Source organism: Typopeltis vanoorti, chromosome 24 (genome assembly GCF_054136105.1).
Source record: "Typopeltis vanoorti isolate ZY-2024b chromosome 24, IOZ_Tvanoo_1.0, whole genome shotgun sequence".
In the NCBI taxonomy this organism is placed as follows: domain Eukaryota; kingdom Metazoa; phylum Arthropoda; class Arachnida; order Uropygi; family Thelyphonidae; genus Typopeltis; species Typopeltis vanoorti.
In genome coordinates this window covers 68546306-68564804 of record NC_143572.1, presented here as the reverse complement: position 1 = coordinate 68564804, position 18499 = coordinate 68546306, and the positions used below count along the sequence as shown (strand labels likewise).

General features: G+C 33.7%; 1 protein-coding gene across 3 annotated transcripts in view; it reads left to right on the top strand.

Moving 5' to 3' along the window:
• Positions 1 to 18499, top strand: part of LOC150093384 (serine/threonine-protein phosphatase 2A regulatory subunit B'' subunit beta-like) — a 284810-nt gene that overhangs the window by 154797 nt on the left and 111514 nt on the right. The gene's annotated exons all lie outside the window — the stretch shown is intronic.

Genomic DNA, 18499 nt, shown 5'->3' with positions numbered 1-18499 from the left:
AGATAAATATAAATTAAGTTGAGATAAAATGGTTGGATTTGCAAGTGATGGTGCAGCTGCTATGGTTGGTAAAAAAAAAATGGAGTAGGGTTAAATTAAGAAATATAGTAAAAGAAAATTTCCATAACATTATCCATCTGCAAACTTTTGGCACAAAGTGCTTCTTGATTAATAAATTTTGCCTTATTGATCAAGAAGCACTTTGTTCCAAAAGTTTGCAGATGGATAATGTTATGGAAACAGTAACCTTTATCCGTGGACGAGCTCCGAATCATCGAGAATTTGTTGCATTGCTTGAAGAAAGTGAGTACGAAGAAATCATTTATTATAACGAGGTGAGGTGGTTAAGTCGAGGAGCTGTATTAAAACGGTTTTTTATTTAATAAATGAAATCAAAATTTTCATGACAAAAAAATAAAACCATCGACGGGCTACGTAATGATACATGGATAACAGATTTAGCATTTCTTGTTGACTTAACCGGCCATTTAAATATTCTCAATAAAGAGCTGCAAGGAAATAATAAACTTATCACTGACATGTATGCTTGTATTAAAGCTTTTAAAGTTAACTTGCAATTATAGGAAACACAACTGGAATCAAAAAATTTCGTGCATTTCCTGCATCTTAAATCCTGCGCTATTATTTCAAATGAAAAATCTCAAGAATATGCAAGAAAAATAGCATTATTACGACAAGAATTTGAAGAAAGATTTAAAGATTTTAATGATTTGGAGTCCGATTTTACATTATTTTCATTACCATTAAAAACGAACGTGAATAACGCACCAGAAAATTTACAAATGGAGCTAATTAATTTACAGTAAGATATAAATCTTATTCAAAGATTTGAAGATACAGATTTGATTAACTGTTATTCGTACTTGTCAAAAGATAAATACCCTCAGTTACGAATTTTTGCAATAAGAATAATCGCTTTGTTTGAGAGTACATTTATATGTGAACAGTTTTTTCCGCAGTTGAAAATTAATGTCTAAGAAAAGAACCCGATTGACCGATGAGCATCCACAATCAGTGATGAAGATAGTGTCTAGTAATTTTTCTCCAAGGCTACAAACTTTATTAGAATCGAAACGCTGTCAAGTTGCAGTAAGAAATAAAGAAGTTTATAATTATTTACATACAAACATGTATTTTTTCTGTATGTGTCGAAGAAAAATTTAATAAATAAAAGAAAGAGAATAGGTTGTCATTATTTATTCTCAAGTTATAAAGGGGTGGTATCCATACATTAGGGGTAAGTACGGTTCAATGTATATATTCACTCGCATTTTTGTTAAAAAAAAAAAAAATTCTGGCCCGTCAGCTGCTTTCACATCGTGCATTCGGCCCGCATGCAATTTGAGTTCGAGACTACTGCATTACGTGATAGCATCACCTTACTAGCGACGTTGCTATCACGTGACTCCCTGTTCTTTCTGATAACCTACACCTGCAAGGCGTGTGTGGACTGACACCGGAGCATTATTGCTTTCTCGGAAGCAATTTAAATTGCAGTTTTTGCTGCAGCATATTTTTAGTTCTACAAAAGTCACCAATTACTGCAAACAGTACCTACTACAATGCCAATTTATCGGGATTTGTAGTAATTAATGAATGTCCCAAAAGTTTCTTGACCAAGATTTGAGCCAAATATGTATTAATAGTGTCCCAAATCTTCCGAAACGTTCATTAACCTTGAAAATGCAACAATAGGTTATTGCACCGAGAGAACGTTTATTTTTCTAGGGATAATGACACGCTTCTCTGATCAGGCTTGCCTTATTAAAGAAGGGTCATTTTCAATTTATCTATAGAAAACGAAACTGGGTTACGTGAAAATTTCTCCTACTCTTTCAGTCTTAGATTGTCAATTACAGTTGTTATTGTACTTAATCAATTAAAAACAGTTTTATGTAAATTTTCTGGTATTTGTATAATTTTCGGAAGTATTAAATTGGTACTGATTAATTAGTTCTCTTAGTTTTAAATTCCTTATGTTTCTAAAACAGTTTTAGGAATGCGTATTTTCTTCATTTAAATTGTTTAGAACCTCATAATTATGTAACTTCTCAAATGATTGAAGCTTTCTTTCTTTCTTTTTTTTTTTAACAAACAGACTTTAATGCAATTATATTTTTGCTGAATTGTATTTATATCTTACTTACTATATATACTGTTCCCTATATGAAGGAATATTTATTTCTTCAGAAAAAAATATTTCTACGAGAGAGAGAGAGAGAGCAATATTTTTATTTGTTGGCTGCTACAAATAGGCACTGTTCATGATAATTATGGAGGTGAATCGATACCTTCATGGAGTCCAGAACTCATCTCCGCAAGCTCATTCTTCATCCTCATATCCCAGCAGTTATTTAGGTTTTGCACATTTCTTTCTTGTATACTAGTCTGTCAGTCTGTTACTTCTCTGGAATGGAGTCGTTAAGATAGTAAACTTTAGAATTTTTCTTATACTTTATACGCAGTGTAGGTCCTCATTTGACAAGTTTTTTTTTCTTCTTCTTTAACATTTGTTTCACTACTTTCAAACATTAGGTAAATATACGCGTATATAGCGTAAAACATACAAAATTATTAGTTCAGTTTTCCATTCAAATAATACTCTTTTACTTTTTTCTGAACTTTTGGCATATTACAGAAAATTATGGGGTGAACACAACATTCTGTACAGATTCGGTCATCGAGAATGACTAAAGGTAGCCAAAGCATTCGCAATGCATTCCGTAAAATAGAGAGTTGTGACAAACGTTGAAGCCGGCCGATGAATAAGAAAAATTCCAGTTTATGATTCATGAGCGAAACACATCAAGGTATATTCTATCTCGGTGATCAGAAAACTGTGAACATAATAAGCAGAAAATGTAATACCGTAACGAGAATATAATGATGAAAATTTGAATGTATGGTGTAGAAAATTGAATATGTGCCTTTGTTTAGCTGTGTCGAAATGCATTATAAAACTGAAATGGTGGAGAGAAGTCTTAACGTTATTTTAGTTAGTCCACTAGTGTCAGTTATAAAGTACAGTACTCTTTGATACGATTTTTTTTTTTTTTTTTTTTTTTTTTTTTTTCCTAGCATGTGACAGCTGTTAGTCACACGCTGGTCTTAGTCATCTTAAATTTGTTTTCACAAACCTTTTTCCCTCTTATAAAGAATTGACGTATATGAGAAGAAATATGATTAAGACTTGTAAGTTAATGATAGCACCTTATTAGACAGATTATGTATTTGGAGTGAGGTGGGGTGGGATATTGTTTAGGTCATCAAATAATGGGAGAACAGGAGGAACTGTATAAGTGTTGTGAGAGAGAAGTAGATTATTTGTATGGAAAGTGGTAGATGAATGTTTTGGCACGGAAAGAAGTAGTGTGTAGAATGGAAGGATGACTCCATGAAGGCCACGAATAATAATAAAATCAATCACGTATACTACACTAAGGTGTCATGAAAAGAAATTAATATCGAAATTGAGATGAATAGGTGCTGTGCATTCAAAAACTTACTTCACGGGCATCTTCTTTAACTATATGCCCTATGTCCGCGTTTGTATCGTAAGATACAAACGCAAACAGAACTCGTTCTACACGTCCTAATAAAATTGCCCTAAACACGGAAGAACAATTTATTAGGAATATCTGTTTAATTAATTTTATTTTAAAAAGTATAAAATATTTAAAAGAAAACAGATATGGTGCCGTAGGCGAAGATGCTGAGTAAATGTTAAGAGTCTCACTAAACAGAAATATTTAAGAAGTAACAGGAAGAACAAATTTTTTGACGATTAAGAATACACATAGAGAATAAAAGGGAAGACGTGATTAATGAATTAGACTGCGGATTCAGGATAAGGTTCATCTCTTTTCTTTCTTCATACCCGGTCGATGACAGTACCGGGAAACAGGAGATATATAATAAAAATTCAATATGTGCTGATTTTTTTTTAAGATACTGAGGGAAATCCTCTACAGTGCGCCGTGCTAGATTCAGTACTTCCTATATACCCGTTAGTCGTGTGAGTAAGCATTTTATCAATCTGTGCGCTTACACGCAAGTTCTAAAGGCGTAGTAGTATTTCACTAACTGATTTGGTTCTTTATCACTTGATTGACGACATGCTAGAAGAAGGTGGTTTCTTACGTTGGTCAGTACCGGAATCAATCCCCGCCTCATCCATCGCTGAGTACACTTTTTAGCTATAAGTTTTGAACATGAATATTAGGCAAATAATAGCAATAGCCGGCTATTTTTTGTCTATCCTGCAGTCACATGATAAAAATCTGCTTGAAAACAGTTAGTTGCCTTGCATCATGCACGAAATAATCTTATTTCTTTCAGATACTTCGGAAATTTTAATCTTAGCAGGGTTGGGGGAATATATCAGATTACAACACTTCGCATGATCTTGCCTCAACCATTGTCCAAGTACACTGCAAATGAAATCAGTTCCTTTATTATTACGTAAGTAATGCACTTGTACATTTGTCGGTTTAGAAGAAAGGGATATAGTTCATTCTTTGCTTTCAGCTCAGAAATATTTAGTGGATTGGAAATGCGATACTGGTATTTCTGTAATCGTATTTCATATAGTGAGCTCAAAGAACTTAAGAGAGAAATTGGTATGGCTAACATTAAATTACAAATATTATTCTTCATTTATCTCCATGGCTGACTTATCGAAGGAGGTCTGTCAATCTACGCTAATACGTATCCTTAAACTCATTCACTGACTAGATACTTACTGAACTTTCTCGGGATGGTCTCATATTCTCACCCCCCTCCTCTTTTTTTTTTTTTTTTTTTTTTTTTTAAGTAAAGATAAAGACTCTTTCCGCATTCTTAGTGACGTTATATAGACCTGTATTATCTTAGCTATATCTTCATCTTCCTTGTGATTGTATCACGGCCTTGGTAGCAGCAATGCTAATCTCGTCATTCTTGTGAGTGGTTTTCTTCTGCCTGCCTGCCTGCTATCATTCCCAAATCCCTAGTAATTCAGCAACACAGTCGGAAGATACGGGACATCCCTAGCCTGAATGACCTTGAGCTAAATATCATTTGGGATGCAAGGAACTTTCATAGCTTATGAGCCTTTCTCATATGGAGGTAGTTGGATTTTTACTGGCGTAGACCAGCTGGCTTGATGATGCACAGTTTACAAACAAATGGTTCCATGAAAAATCATCGAAAACTTCATTGAAAGACAGTTCATCGAAAAAGAAATTTATCGAATAAACAATTCGTCGCAAATGCAATTAATCAAAAAAAAAAAACAATTTACAGATAATTTTTCGAGGAATTCTTTCATAATTCATCGAAAGATTAATTTTCTTTAAAGTGTTTGGTAAGAATACCTATTATGGTAAGAATACTTGATATTGAGATGTTATAATTGTTTTGTTGATTTTTACATTATTCTGTAAGTACTTCATTGTGTTGATATTATCTCTAGATAAAAAAAAAAAAGTTTGTTAAACCTAATTTTTTCACAACAGTGATCAAATTGAAATCAAAACGGACATATTTTAATATAGATCTTAACTATAAAATTTCATTAAATTTCATCCAGCTAGAGCGGAATTATTAATATCATTTCGAAACTTCTTTACCAAAGTTTTCTCATAAAAGTGATCCTGTTGGAACTAAAACTTGAACCACACAGACTTATGCGTTTTAGAAATTCCGACGTTTGCGCCTATTCCATTAAGTCCCAGAGTTATTGCAATATAAAATGATTTTCTTGTTGATTTCGAAGAAGGAGACTTTGAAATAGCGTCACAAGAAACAGAAGATGTGTGGAGAAAAATTACAAACGGAAAATAATCAACTGGAATAAACACAGTACAGTATGAGTAGTTAAAATATGGGAGAGTAGAGAAATAATATTCCTACTAACTGAACTGTTAACGTGTTTTCTTAAGAGTGTCCGATGAAAGAGGGAAAAATATCAACTTCTCAGCTTTTTTAATAAAATAAAATGGATCCAGATTATTAAAGAAGTTAATTTGTCATCGACTGTCTTTCTATACTATCCAAAATTTACTCAATAAGTAAATGAATCTCTGGCATTAAATGACGAACAGTAATATTTGAGATCTAAAAGATTATGCACGGATTCAATATTTGTAAAAAAGCAGCTAATATCTTTATGATTTTATAGATTTGCTTGAAACATCGCATAGTATAAAATTGCATGATATTCTGAGTATAATAGCAAAACGAAAAACTAAGAAATAACAAACGTTATCAAAAGGTATTTACACAGATAATAAATGTATAATAGGGTTTGCAGTAATGAAACAAAATAAATTTAAATAAAGGAATTAGTGATTCGTTTCCAGTATTCTAATAAATGAAATAATATAGTCAAAAGGAAACAAAAATCGACAACAGTATAGTAAATTTGAGTGCTATGCGAATGACGTAATAGCAGACGCAGAAGGTAATTTACAAAGCTAAATATTTGATTTCCAACATATTTGCCAAAAGTTTAATAAGTAAATTTCAGTATAAGAACTAGAGCTAATAATAAATTTAAATACTTAAGCAACTCCCATTAACTGAAATAAAAGAAAAAATGACGTAAACGATTCCTTCTTTCCTCTCCCACCCTCAGTGCTTGTTTTTAATAAGTTTTGCGACTTCTGGCTTTTGTGGTTAACAAATGTTTAAAAAGTCTTTAACGCAAATAAGATTTCTGGATGTTTAAACAAAACAAATATGGAACAATAAGAATTTAAATATCGTAACTAAAACAAGTGTATATAAAAAGTATTGTACCGGTTTTTACATCTGAAACTAAAATGGTTAAGATCAAACAGTTCAATATTACTGCAGAAATGAAATCACTCAGGAAAATTGGAGAAAAACAAATTTAATAAGCTCAGAAATGAAAACGAATATCAAACATGACACTAGGAATGAGCGAAACATGTTATTGGGAACGAAAAGGATAGAGTAGTACCAATAATAGAACAATGGAAGCTAAGTACTTTAAAAACCAGTTGAAAAAGCAAGGAAAGGTGAAACAGGGAGATTTTCTGTTGATCACATGCGATAATTTTGAGAACTGAGATACTTATCTAAGTGGAAACACACTTCAATGCCTTCACGACCAGCAACGACTGGTTCTTTCCAGGTCTCCTGGTGCAGTTCTCATTTGGAGTTACGCAAGACTGTTTCAGTTTTCATGGAGACGGCTGATGTAGTTTTTTGGCATCAATTTTCACACACTACTTTAACTTTATAGGGTACCTACGAACTTTTTTTACGGGATGTCTTATGGATAGAGGCGACAGACACGTCGCTCTCTGAAAGTTACGGTTCTTTGAGCTGTTAACCGTGTAGTGTTGAATATCTATGTTTCTCGTCAGTTAAATTTTCAGTTTTGTTATCTGATTGACGTTCCTCTTTGTCTTCTACAGGTATTTGATGGTGGGTTTTTGGACTGTCTTCAATATAACCTTCTTATTCATATCTGATTGCTTCGTAACATTTCTTTTTAATAACTTTTACAAACGAAAATGCTTTGCTAAAAACCAGTTGGGAACAACTGAAATCCTGCTATGCGGAGGTAGGAAGGATGAGAACTTTGGTAGGAGTGGAACGCAACCGTATTACTGAGTGTCTAGTCCGACCGGTTGCTGAAGCCGAAATAAACTATGTTTTTTTTTTTTTCTTATTTGAAATTACTTGAATGAATAAACAAAATCCTCCATAAACAGGACAAGCATTTATCGTGTATACTTGTGTTACAGCACATAATGAACATCACTTTGAACAGTACCTGTAATGGCGATGTTACGTCACTTTCTTAAATGAGATATTTCTTTTGTGAACTGACTGTAGTAGTTATCGGATCCATAATAACCACTATCCACTGTGAATCCAGAATAGATAATGGTTATTGCTTGTACTTACATATGAATAGAAACTGTAATGGAAAAATATTTTTGAAAAGTTAAAATTCATAAACATAGTTGTGAGCAATTAAGAACGAAATGTAAATAGAAAGCTTTGTTTAGCCATTTTTATTTAGCCGACTTTTATCTATCTGGATAAAAGTCGGTGAGCTCACTAAATATATAGTTCTAAATTACGTGTGAAAAAGTTGAAAACGGCATGCTGTTTATACGTGGGATGTTGCAGTCACTGCAAACATGATAATTAAATTTATGTAATCTAGTGCGGGAAAAAAAATAAAAATAATGAGATTTCAAGTTACGTGTTATAAAATACGTTGACAAACAATCCCCTTAGGTAAACACGCTTCCCGCTTGGAAAAAAGAGAAGAAAATAAGCCCGCAGGAATTATTTACGAAATACACCAGCCAAACTGCACAATAAAGTCAAGGTAACATTCCTAGTGCAATTATTGAGCGCAGCTGATAAGTATATATCTAGATCTTAAGATTCATTTTCATCATGCTCTGCGGATGCATACATTGTTGATGCTGTCACCACGCGTCTGTATTTGCTCTTGAAGTAATGCACGCTGTTGTCATGGTAACCATAGTAGAGTAGAAGGTCAGCCGACATAGCGGTAGTAGTCGTATTAGATAGTACCTATACCGCAAACAGTTCTAACAGGCAGGGATGCAGCGTCTTACGGCGATCTTGAATTCCCGCTGTTACAGCGCTGTGTTTGGCAAAGAACGGCAAATTGACTCAGCGCTGAGGACTACCGTCAGCCGCCGACTAGAAAAGCGCGTGGGATCTATGTGATGACATTATTTTGTCGAGCCGTTTTGATAGCGGCTAGCCTGTGTATTCATTTTACCACCGTACTGCTCTGGTCGCTGGCTGCGTGTGTGCGGCTTCCGCACATTAGCCGGCACTTGAAAAAGTATAAGGTGAGCAGCGAAAATTGTCATGCTTTTTTTTTTTTTCTCCTTTCTTTTCTGTGTATTGGATTTTTATAAATACTTATTTGTAGGATCAAATTCGTAGTTGTTTATCGACTGCACTTTATTACAGAATCAGATATTACATAGTGCTGTTGTCCACAGGGACTCAAGAGAAAAGACTGCATTGAATTATCTAGTTGGTTGTATTACATTTCGTATTTTTATGTTAATGATATAATTACCCATTAGTTTATCTCATTCGCAGTTATACAATAAAAAAGAAGCATATTTTTCTTACAAATATTCAAAATTGTAATTTTAGAATTATTAGTTATGCATGACTTTACATCTCCTCTGCTAACAAGGTCAAGGTTATAGCCTGGTGCCGCTTGGCAAATTATGTTTAACAAACGACTTATTTTCGAAATAATTTTCGTTTATTAAATTATGACCTTGAAGGTTTTTTTTTATTCTTGAGTAATTTTTATAATTGTATTTTGATTGATTTATACATATTAACTTACTTTTTAAATTATTAATTTTCAGTTTTATATGCGCAAATCAAAAAGAAAATATATCACTCATGCCTGCATTTTCTATGTTGATTCCGGGCTGTGTATATGAATGTAGAGGAAAACAAGATCAAAATTTTCGATGACATCTGTATTTCTTGCCAAAAGCAGAAGCATGCATGCTTACTGCCACTTGGCATGCACATAGTAGAAATACCATTGAACACGAATTAAAGCAGTGGTATCATCAGGGTCAAGGTTACAGAGATTTTCAGTACTTTTAAATGCTGAATGTAATAGCAGTTTCATTGGCCAGTTCATTTTGCCATTTTTTTTTTATTATAACTAAACATTACATGAAGAATCAATTGGATTATGGAAGGAGAATATCTATTGCTGGTTTTTATCTATATACAAGGATATTAACTGCCTTTAGGCATGTTAATATTTACATAAAACAGCATGTAGATTTACTCATATTCCTTCACCAATCCATGAATCTTGTCTACCACCAGGTTTTAAAATCTTCTTTTCTTACCATGTTTATATTTCATACTGGTTTACAACCTAACCAGAGATGCAGTCTTATAATTTAATAAGAAAATATTCACTCTTTTCTTGTATTGACTACAGGAGTTTGCCATGAAGTTAGTCAGACATGCATTAAATCTTATTTTCTGAGCTCATTATTACCAAAATACAGCTATGGCACCTACTTTCATTACATACAGTGATCCCAATGTTTTGGATAACAAACTTATATTAACTAATCAACAGCACATTCTAGACTTTTAGTTCATGACAGTCGTTTCTAATAGTACGGCCATGACAACATCAGCTAGGCCTTTTTTTTGACTAACTTGCCAAGCCGTGAGATGAAAAACTATTACAAAATCTTTCATTATATGGAAATATTAAAGTTGTCAATCAGCTATTCTGCAGTTTTTGTGGAGGTGGGTGCATCGAGATATAAATCTGTCACATCCTGTCACTTCCAGATCACTGGATTGGGAGTTGTCGACTGTTCATGATTTTTGCATACTCTGTTTGAAGGAATTGCTTCTTGTGTTGCTTGGAAAGAAGGGTGGGACAATATGTCGATCCTGTTCAACAAAGAAGTTATAAAAGATCCAACTAGTCGACCATCTGGCTTCAATCTTCCTCGTTGCTCCTGGCAACTTTGAACCATTTTAACTGTTTTTAAACCAGATAAGGCAAGAGCACAGCATGCTTGCACCCCTAGCTCATCAATCTGACTCTGGCTTTCAACTGTGGAGCATCATTTTGGACAGTGACTCACAATATGTAAAAAGCAGTGTACAAGTCTTTCCTGACTGGATCTAGTGAGCATATCAATGAAGAAAGACTGAGTGACTGATGAATTTGGACATAAATTTATGATACAAATGACAACTCACTATGTGTAATGGTTTACTCCTATATTTTATATATTCTTTTCTTTAAGACTGTTTTTAATTTTAATTAAACCTGCTTGTACTAATACAATAAATTATATAGGTGAGGAGAAGACAGGATTAGAGATCATCCATGGAAGTTAAAGTTTGTATGTGGTTAAGAAAGGAATGAGAGCAAAATTTTTCTCTCACAGACAGTGAGTGAGTTTAACAGTTTGCCTGTTGAAGTAGTGAATGCATGTAATGAGTTTAAGAGAAGGTATGACAGCTGCTGTGGGTGATGGGGTGATGTATGGTCTCTCTTGATAAGTCTTAGTTCCCTGGAGTACTCGGGGGAAAAAAAATAATAATGACTACTGATTTAGATATGGATTCAATCATTTATTTTTCTAAGTCTTGTTTTTCTCTCAAATGTAGTGCCTGAAAAATCCCAAACTCTAGTTGTTGTCAAATCAACATAATTCTTTATTAATCTTGGAGCGTTTGTGATACCAAAATAACATATTCAATCCTAAAGAACATGACATGATGTTCTGTAGGCCTATTTACATGACCTGCAATACATTCAAGCATTCTGCATCATTGATATTGAAAATTTTTTTCAAGATGCATGCAAATTACTCTGAGAGTTACTTAAGTGTTATATTGATTTAATTCATTGTCTCTGTCATGTAGTCCTCAATCCTGTTAATGGTCAATGGTTGCAAAATTGAGATCTGTAGCTCTCATAGAGTACTTCATTATAAACCATCAGGAAAGAAGACTGGATCATTAATCAAAGCGACTTGCTGATCTGATAGTTTCTGAGGTCAGAATTGGCTAAAATCCTTGAAGTGCTTGATAGGGATGATATTGCATGCTTAGAGCACCTGCTATGTTTACCTAATTTGGTTTCACTTTATTATCTGGCCTGATATATCCAAGCAATAGACAGGAGAGACTGTGTTCTCTCCCTCTTTGTATGGGAAACAGGGAAACATTTGCAAGTGTTTCACAGATATGTCGCATATCCTGATCCTTAATTAACTCTTGTCCTTTACCAACAATGAAAGACATTAATAAATACAGTAACTCGATAGCTCACAGATCTTTTGCAAAAAAAAAAAACACAATCCAATCAAAATCGCAAACAAAAATAATGGAATGGTTCTGGGGGGGGCACTAAAAAATTGGTATCTGGAGAGTTCATCGGAAAGGCAATTCACTGAAAATTTTAAATTTTCGAAAATATTATGACAAAATTGATCCATTTAGAACAAAAACTGAACCGTGCAGAGTGAGATAGCAATGCTAGTTTAATAGGGAAAAATTATAGAACAATATGGTTTCTTATCCGATAACTGTTTCATGTCTGTTCATGGGACTGATTTGCCTGTTTCCGGGAGGAAAAGCCCAGCCATCTCCATATTATGTCTGCTAACTTCTTTAGCTGAACAGGACTGAAAAAAATTATGCACATCGTAAATGGGATTCCGACTACCCAGGTCTTTCTAACTGAACGGCTTCGTTTATACTGACTGAACTACACAGGCTCCATTATTATTATTGTTGCTAGTAGTAATATGTGACTTCAATACAGCAATTATTATGGGATGAATTTTACTCAGATTCGCTATTTGAAACTTTTACAAGAAAAATGTTGAACCGTTCTAGTTTTCAGTTCAGCTATATACGGGGCAACAAAAATAACGTGTCCAAATTATGTACTGTATTACAAGAACTCTCTGAGACTTAGCAGAATTAGTAGATGTTACCAGTACAAGAAGCAGTCTGCATGGTTCAGTTTTTGTTCTAAATGAATCACTTTTATCGTAACATTATCGAAAATTTAAAATTTTTGGTGAATTGTTTTTTCAATGAATTGCATTTTTGACGAATTTTCGTTTGATGAATTGCCTTTTTGATGTAACCAAAAAATCCAGCAAAAATGAAATGAGTTAAAAAAAAAAAAAAAAAAAAAAAAAAAAAAAATTCATACCAAAACTCTCTTCCACATATATTTCATCAACAATTGCAGCCTCAATACAAACATAAATGATATACACCACCATTTATAGGCATTTAAACCTGATCTGTTTTTCATTCTTCCTTTTTTTTTTTCAATCTAAAAAAAGGAAGTGGTCCTAATACATTCTCCTCATATTAACATTCTAATACCTCAGAAACTGAGGTATTAGAAGGAATTGCATTTCCTTGCATTTGTCAGATCTAACATCCTCTGTCAGAGAATGTAAAATTTAGCATCTTCACTTTTTGGTCTTCTCTGGCCGAAACTTCCCTTGTCTAATTTTGTTGCTTGCATTCATCTGTTGTCTTTAAAATGATCACCAAATTATGATAACCACTCTGATCCCTTTGACTATATATCTCTGAAGCTTGATTTTCTGCAATCTAAAAGTGAAGTTGTTTTTCTTGGATGTCCACAACTTAAACTTGCTTTTTTCTCCAGTACTGGAACAGTGCCAAATGAAATGGCTTTGGTGGTTGTACTCTTTCCTGTAGTCTTTGAAAGCACTGAAGTAAATTTGCCACTTGCTCAAATGGAAGTGGTGCTTTGCAGTCACTTGTCCAAACCATTAAACACAACTTCTTCCTTTCCATGCTTCTGCTTCTCTCATTCAGATGATAGTTGTTATTATGGATTATAGGCTGACTGATTGACCAAGTGATTAGTATATCCACTCTCCAGCCAAAAGGCTGCAGGTTTGAATCCTACCGTGGGCATGGATGTTTGTGATTGTCTTTTACCTTCATACATTCATTCATACGAGTGTATCAACATTCTCCGAAGGTGAATTTTTTTTTTAAATAAAAGAAAAAAAAAGGATTATAGCCAGAGCAGCTAAAGCTCTGAGGCTGGTGTATTGTGTCTCTTGATTGCATGTGTTCTTCTGACTTGTTTGCAAGGGGAAAACCCTGGAACTAAAATGTGAGACTGGCTAACTCATCTTCAGTTGAAAAGTCCTATAAAGATTCTTTGCATCCCAGACAAGATTTGAACTCCAGTTTTTCCAGTCAAAGAGCATTGCCAATACCAAATGAGGTACTACAGAGGCTTTCTCTCATTCAGATGATACCATCACATCCACCCAAGGATAAGGTTGGCTTCTTATCATCCTCTTCAAACTTCTATATAGATGTCCAAAGGACATTGTCCTTAATTGTCAAAGGACAGTTATCTCTCACTATACCAAGAACAGCTTTGTACATGCTGCCAGTGGTCTTTTGTGAGAAAGATCAGAATTCCAAATAGCTTGAATATATCAAAACCTCTTGTTGGTCCTAATACATTCTTCTCATATTGACAATCTTTCATAACACATTTCAAAGGAACATTTTGTGCCAGTATTTTCTCTGCTATACCATGATATAGAGTTTCTAACTTTTGTTTTTTGTTTTCTTTGGCTAAAAAAATCTGTATCATTCTATCAAATTTATTTTCTGTCTTTATCACTCCTAATGTCAACAGCCATTCTAACTTTTTGATTTTCTTTTTTTTTTTAAATGCACTTTTCTGAAGTTTAACTTTACTAATAGTGAGGTCATCTTCCTTGGAAATTTAATGCTCATTTAATACTGAACTCATCAAATTGTTCACACAACCACCAGAAAACCAGATAACACTAACCATTCTCCAAACACTCTTGGTATCATCCTTGCCATTCTTTCTGAGCTTAGTACATTGTTTGTTCACTAGGCAATTTAGGCCACACACAAATGTGCCAAATGGGGGATGATTTTTTTCATTCCACTAGGATTTCTTCTATGCACATGACTTCTATGCTTCATTATTGTTTTCAGCATGTTGATCCAAACAAGCCGCACTGATTGCATCACTGAAGCAATTCTTATTGATAGGGAATCATTCATTCCTCATTCCACTTTAAATTTTCATCTCATATAATAAATATTCCTTTGTTCTCCAAGAAGTATGCCAAGACTATACTAGAGAAGAATTTACTCTTTACTGCTTTTTAACAGAAGTGCATTTTTTTTTTATGAATAATGTGATTTCAGCAACCGCATTGTCCATAATCAACAAGCTGTTAATCTATAGTAATCTCCACAGAAATGAACACAGTTATTATTGTTGTATCTGAATGTGACATTAATCACCCAGTTCAGAAATGCTTTGAGAGTATAACCCAATCCCAGAACAGTACTTGGCAAATATTGACATGCTTTGTAACTTAATAGTAGAAGTATAGCAGATTTTGAAATGACAGATTATTAGATATGAGTGAAGTTTATCTGTTCATGCTTCCAAATACAGATGCATAGAGGTACAGTGTATTCACTATTGAAGTAACATTGCTTAAGATGGAATGAATAATGCTTGTAATGAATATAAATGGAGCAGTAAAAAAAAAAAAAAAAAACTCATGCAACAGTTGAAATTAATTTCCAATATTGTGTATAGTAAATGTATGGTGGTGTGGATTTGTTGGAATTAAATCATCTGACCATATGTTTATCAGTCATCTCAGTGAGGAAAAATACTTTAATTTTTGTTGCAGAATGAATTATTGTACCTTTTGAAGGATTCCTTGATGTGATGATATATATATATATGTATTTCCATCATGATGTGATGGAGCCTTTGCTTCTCTTTTGCAAAGATTTCTGATTATCTGAACTGTTCATTATTCTGTTTGATTGGTCAAAGGACATCCTTATCCTTAGACTGATTTCTCAACATTACTCTTTTAAACTATTGCATTAGAAGTCACATTAAAGTGTCATTCTGTGTACTACAGATAAAATATAGGGATGAACTGCATCAGAGAATTTGGATGCTGCAGACCATATTCAAAGTGAGCAATAGAAACAACCAAACAAGCATTATTACTAAAATGTGTATCCAAACAGAAGACAGATATTATGATCAACTGTTATAAAAACTTTATTAATGTTCATTTCTTAAAATAATGAACATTAATTAATATAATTAATGGCTATTTTAGCCTGTTTTTGTTTAGGAGTGTCCCTTATATTTAATATATTGGCTAACATAACTCAAAAAGGGGTATATATATATATATATATATATTTAGGGCATTATGGGCGAGTATAGAAGGCAATTATGGCAGAATAAAAAATGTGGAAAAATTTTGTACATACCTTGTTTTTGGTTTAAAGATGCCTTCTAAATCCAAGCTCTTGCTGAAAGTTTGTATGTAAAACGGGGGGGGGGGGGGGGGAAGAACATTGGGATGTGCTTGAGACACGGGAAATAAGTTTGGAAACCCGGGTTATTATTAATAATATATATATAAATATATATATATATATTATTTTGTTGTGGGGAGAGGGGGGAAAAACGAAGGGGAAGGGTATCCCTATGTGGAAACTGGGGCAAGGGTTTACGGGGTGTGGACCGCTTCGGTCATCCTCTGACCATCGTTGGAACTTTTTTTTTCTATTTTTCTGGGAATTTCCCAGAAACTATACTTAATGAACATTAATAAAAATTCTTATAGGAATGTCTGGAAATAGTGCTTTCTTTAATCTTAAAAGTAAGTTATGACATTAAACCATTTTGGAAAACATTAAATTTTTAAGACATTCAAACATTTCTGATTCTAAAATAAACATTTAACATGATTTTTTAGTTTTGTCATATTTCTGTACTAATTAGAAATTGGACTCTCAATATAAAATTTTTGGTTTAAAATCATTCAAGGAATCAAAAAAATTTTTGCACATTCCTCCTGGGAGCCTCTCTATAGCTGTTTTTGCATTAACCTTCCCAGTTCATTCTTTTCTTCTGTAGTGCTAAAATATTCCTCCATCTGTAACTAACAGAAAAAGAGTGATTGTGGAAGACTGACTTTTGTTTTAGATAGTGTGAGTCATCAATATGAGGATTATAGTAGAAGAATTGATCATTGAATATTTGTGTGTGTGTGTGTGTGTGTGTGTGTGTGTGTGTGTGTGTGTGTGTGTGTGTGTGTGTGTGTGTGTGTGTGTGTGTGTGTGTGTTTCATGTTGGAGGAATGGAAATAGCAGTGATCAATATAGTTGTAGTTGAAGAACAAAATGTTTGGAATATTGTGTCATCTGGATGCTGTGAGAGTAGGTGAAATTTTTGGAGTATATATTAAAAGAAGTTGAAAGAGTTGATAATGTTCTTAGATTGGTTGATTAAGAAGAGAGCAATAGGAACACTTACTGAAGTGTAGAAGCAAGTGAACATAGTGTCACTGCATAATGAGGGATCCAACTAAAGAGTAGCAATTATAAGCCTATATTTTCCAACTGTGGTGATGAAGATTATATATAATCTGTAGCCTTCACCACTATTTTGTATAAGAATAGATCTCTCTCTCCAGAGAACCACATAAAGGGCGACTTGTTGAGTAATCTCATTACATTTTTCACGGATGACAGTCTATATTGGACAGAAAAGATATATGTATGATAATTTTCTATATTTTGTAAAGATGGGTAATGGAAACACAACATGACTGAAATGTTGCTGTTGAAATTGAGGGGATGTGGGAGTGAATGGATGAATGGATGTCGATAGTTGATTGGTAGCTTTGATACAGGAATGGTAACTACTAGATACTAGTAAGTTGTGTATGGGAAAGTGCCTTAAGAGAGAAGGGTGATTAAGTGCACATGCCACTGCTCACCCCAATTTGCTTGATCAAATATGAAATTGCTATGATTTGAATATGGTGGTGAATTGGTTGGTTGATGATTGGGAATATAATGGTTTTCTCTTGCTAAGTGTGTATGAAGTCATGCATTTTTGCCATATGAGATGAAATGTATTGTAGTGTATTGTAGCACTTACTCCAGGACATAGAAGCAGCAAATGATTTGGGAGTATGATGATGTATTAGAAGTTGAAGTTTGAGGGATATATTAACATACATTATGTATATGTCTCTCAGATAATTCTCTGTATTACTGAGTAATTCTGTGTTACTCAGGGAACAGAACCACTGCTAAAAGGATATTTATAAGTATAAATAAAGAGGTGATACTTAGACCGCATATGAATTAGTGTAGACAGGTCTGGTTACCTGAATATGTAGGAATAAGGGAATCCTAGAGAATGTTCAGAGATGAGTGACAGTCCTGTGACTGTCAAATATTGGTCATGAGTGTAGATTTGATACTTCTGGTAATATTCCGACTTCCTTTCAAGATCAGTTTCCCCTTCTTCGGCTGACTTTCACATTCATCTTATCCTAGCAGAAACATATTACATCAGTAGCTTCTTTTAAAAAAAACTTGATATTCTTTTCATTCAAACACTACTTTTCTCTCACTTAACTCGTAACACTTTAAAAATCTCAGATCTGACCAACCTTAGAATATTTCTCTCACATTTTGGGTGATACACCCAAAACCTCTCTAGGAATTCTTGATTGCATACAAAAGAGACCAGTCAATTTAGCAGATCCCCTCCTTTCCCTTTTTCATAGGCACCCTGTTTCTGCATTATCCCCTTGTTTATATAGGGCATTGTTCTGCTGTACTGACCACTACCATTCCTTTGCTTTCTTTTAATAATATTCACTTTCTCTTTGAGAAAAATCAAGGTATTTTTATGGGGACAGGGCAATAAAGGAGTAGGAATTGCAGTTAGCGTTTTAAATACCATATATTTTTGTTTTTCATAAGAACTATTTATTACAAAAATTTTTTCTGCTGGTATTACATTACCAAAACATAATGATTTCTGTGCAGT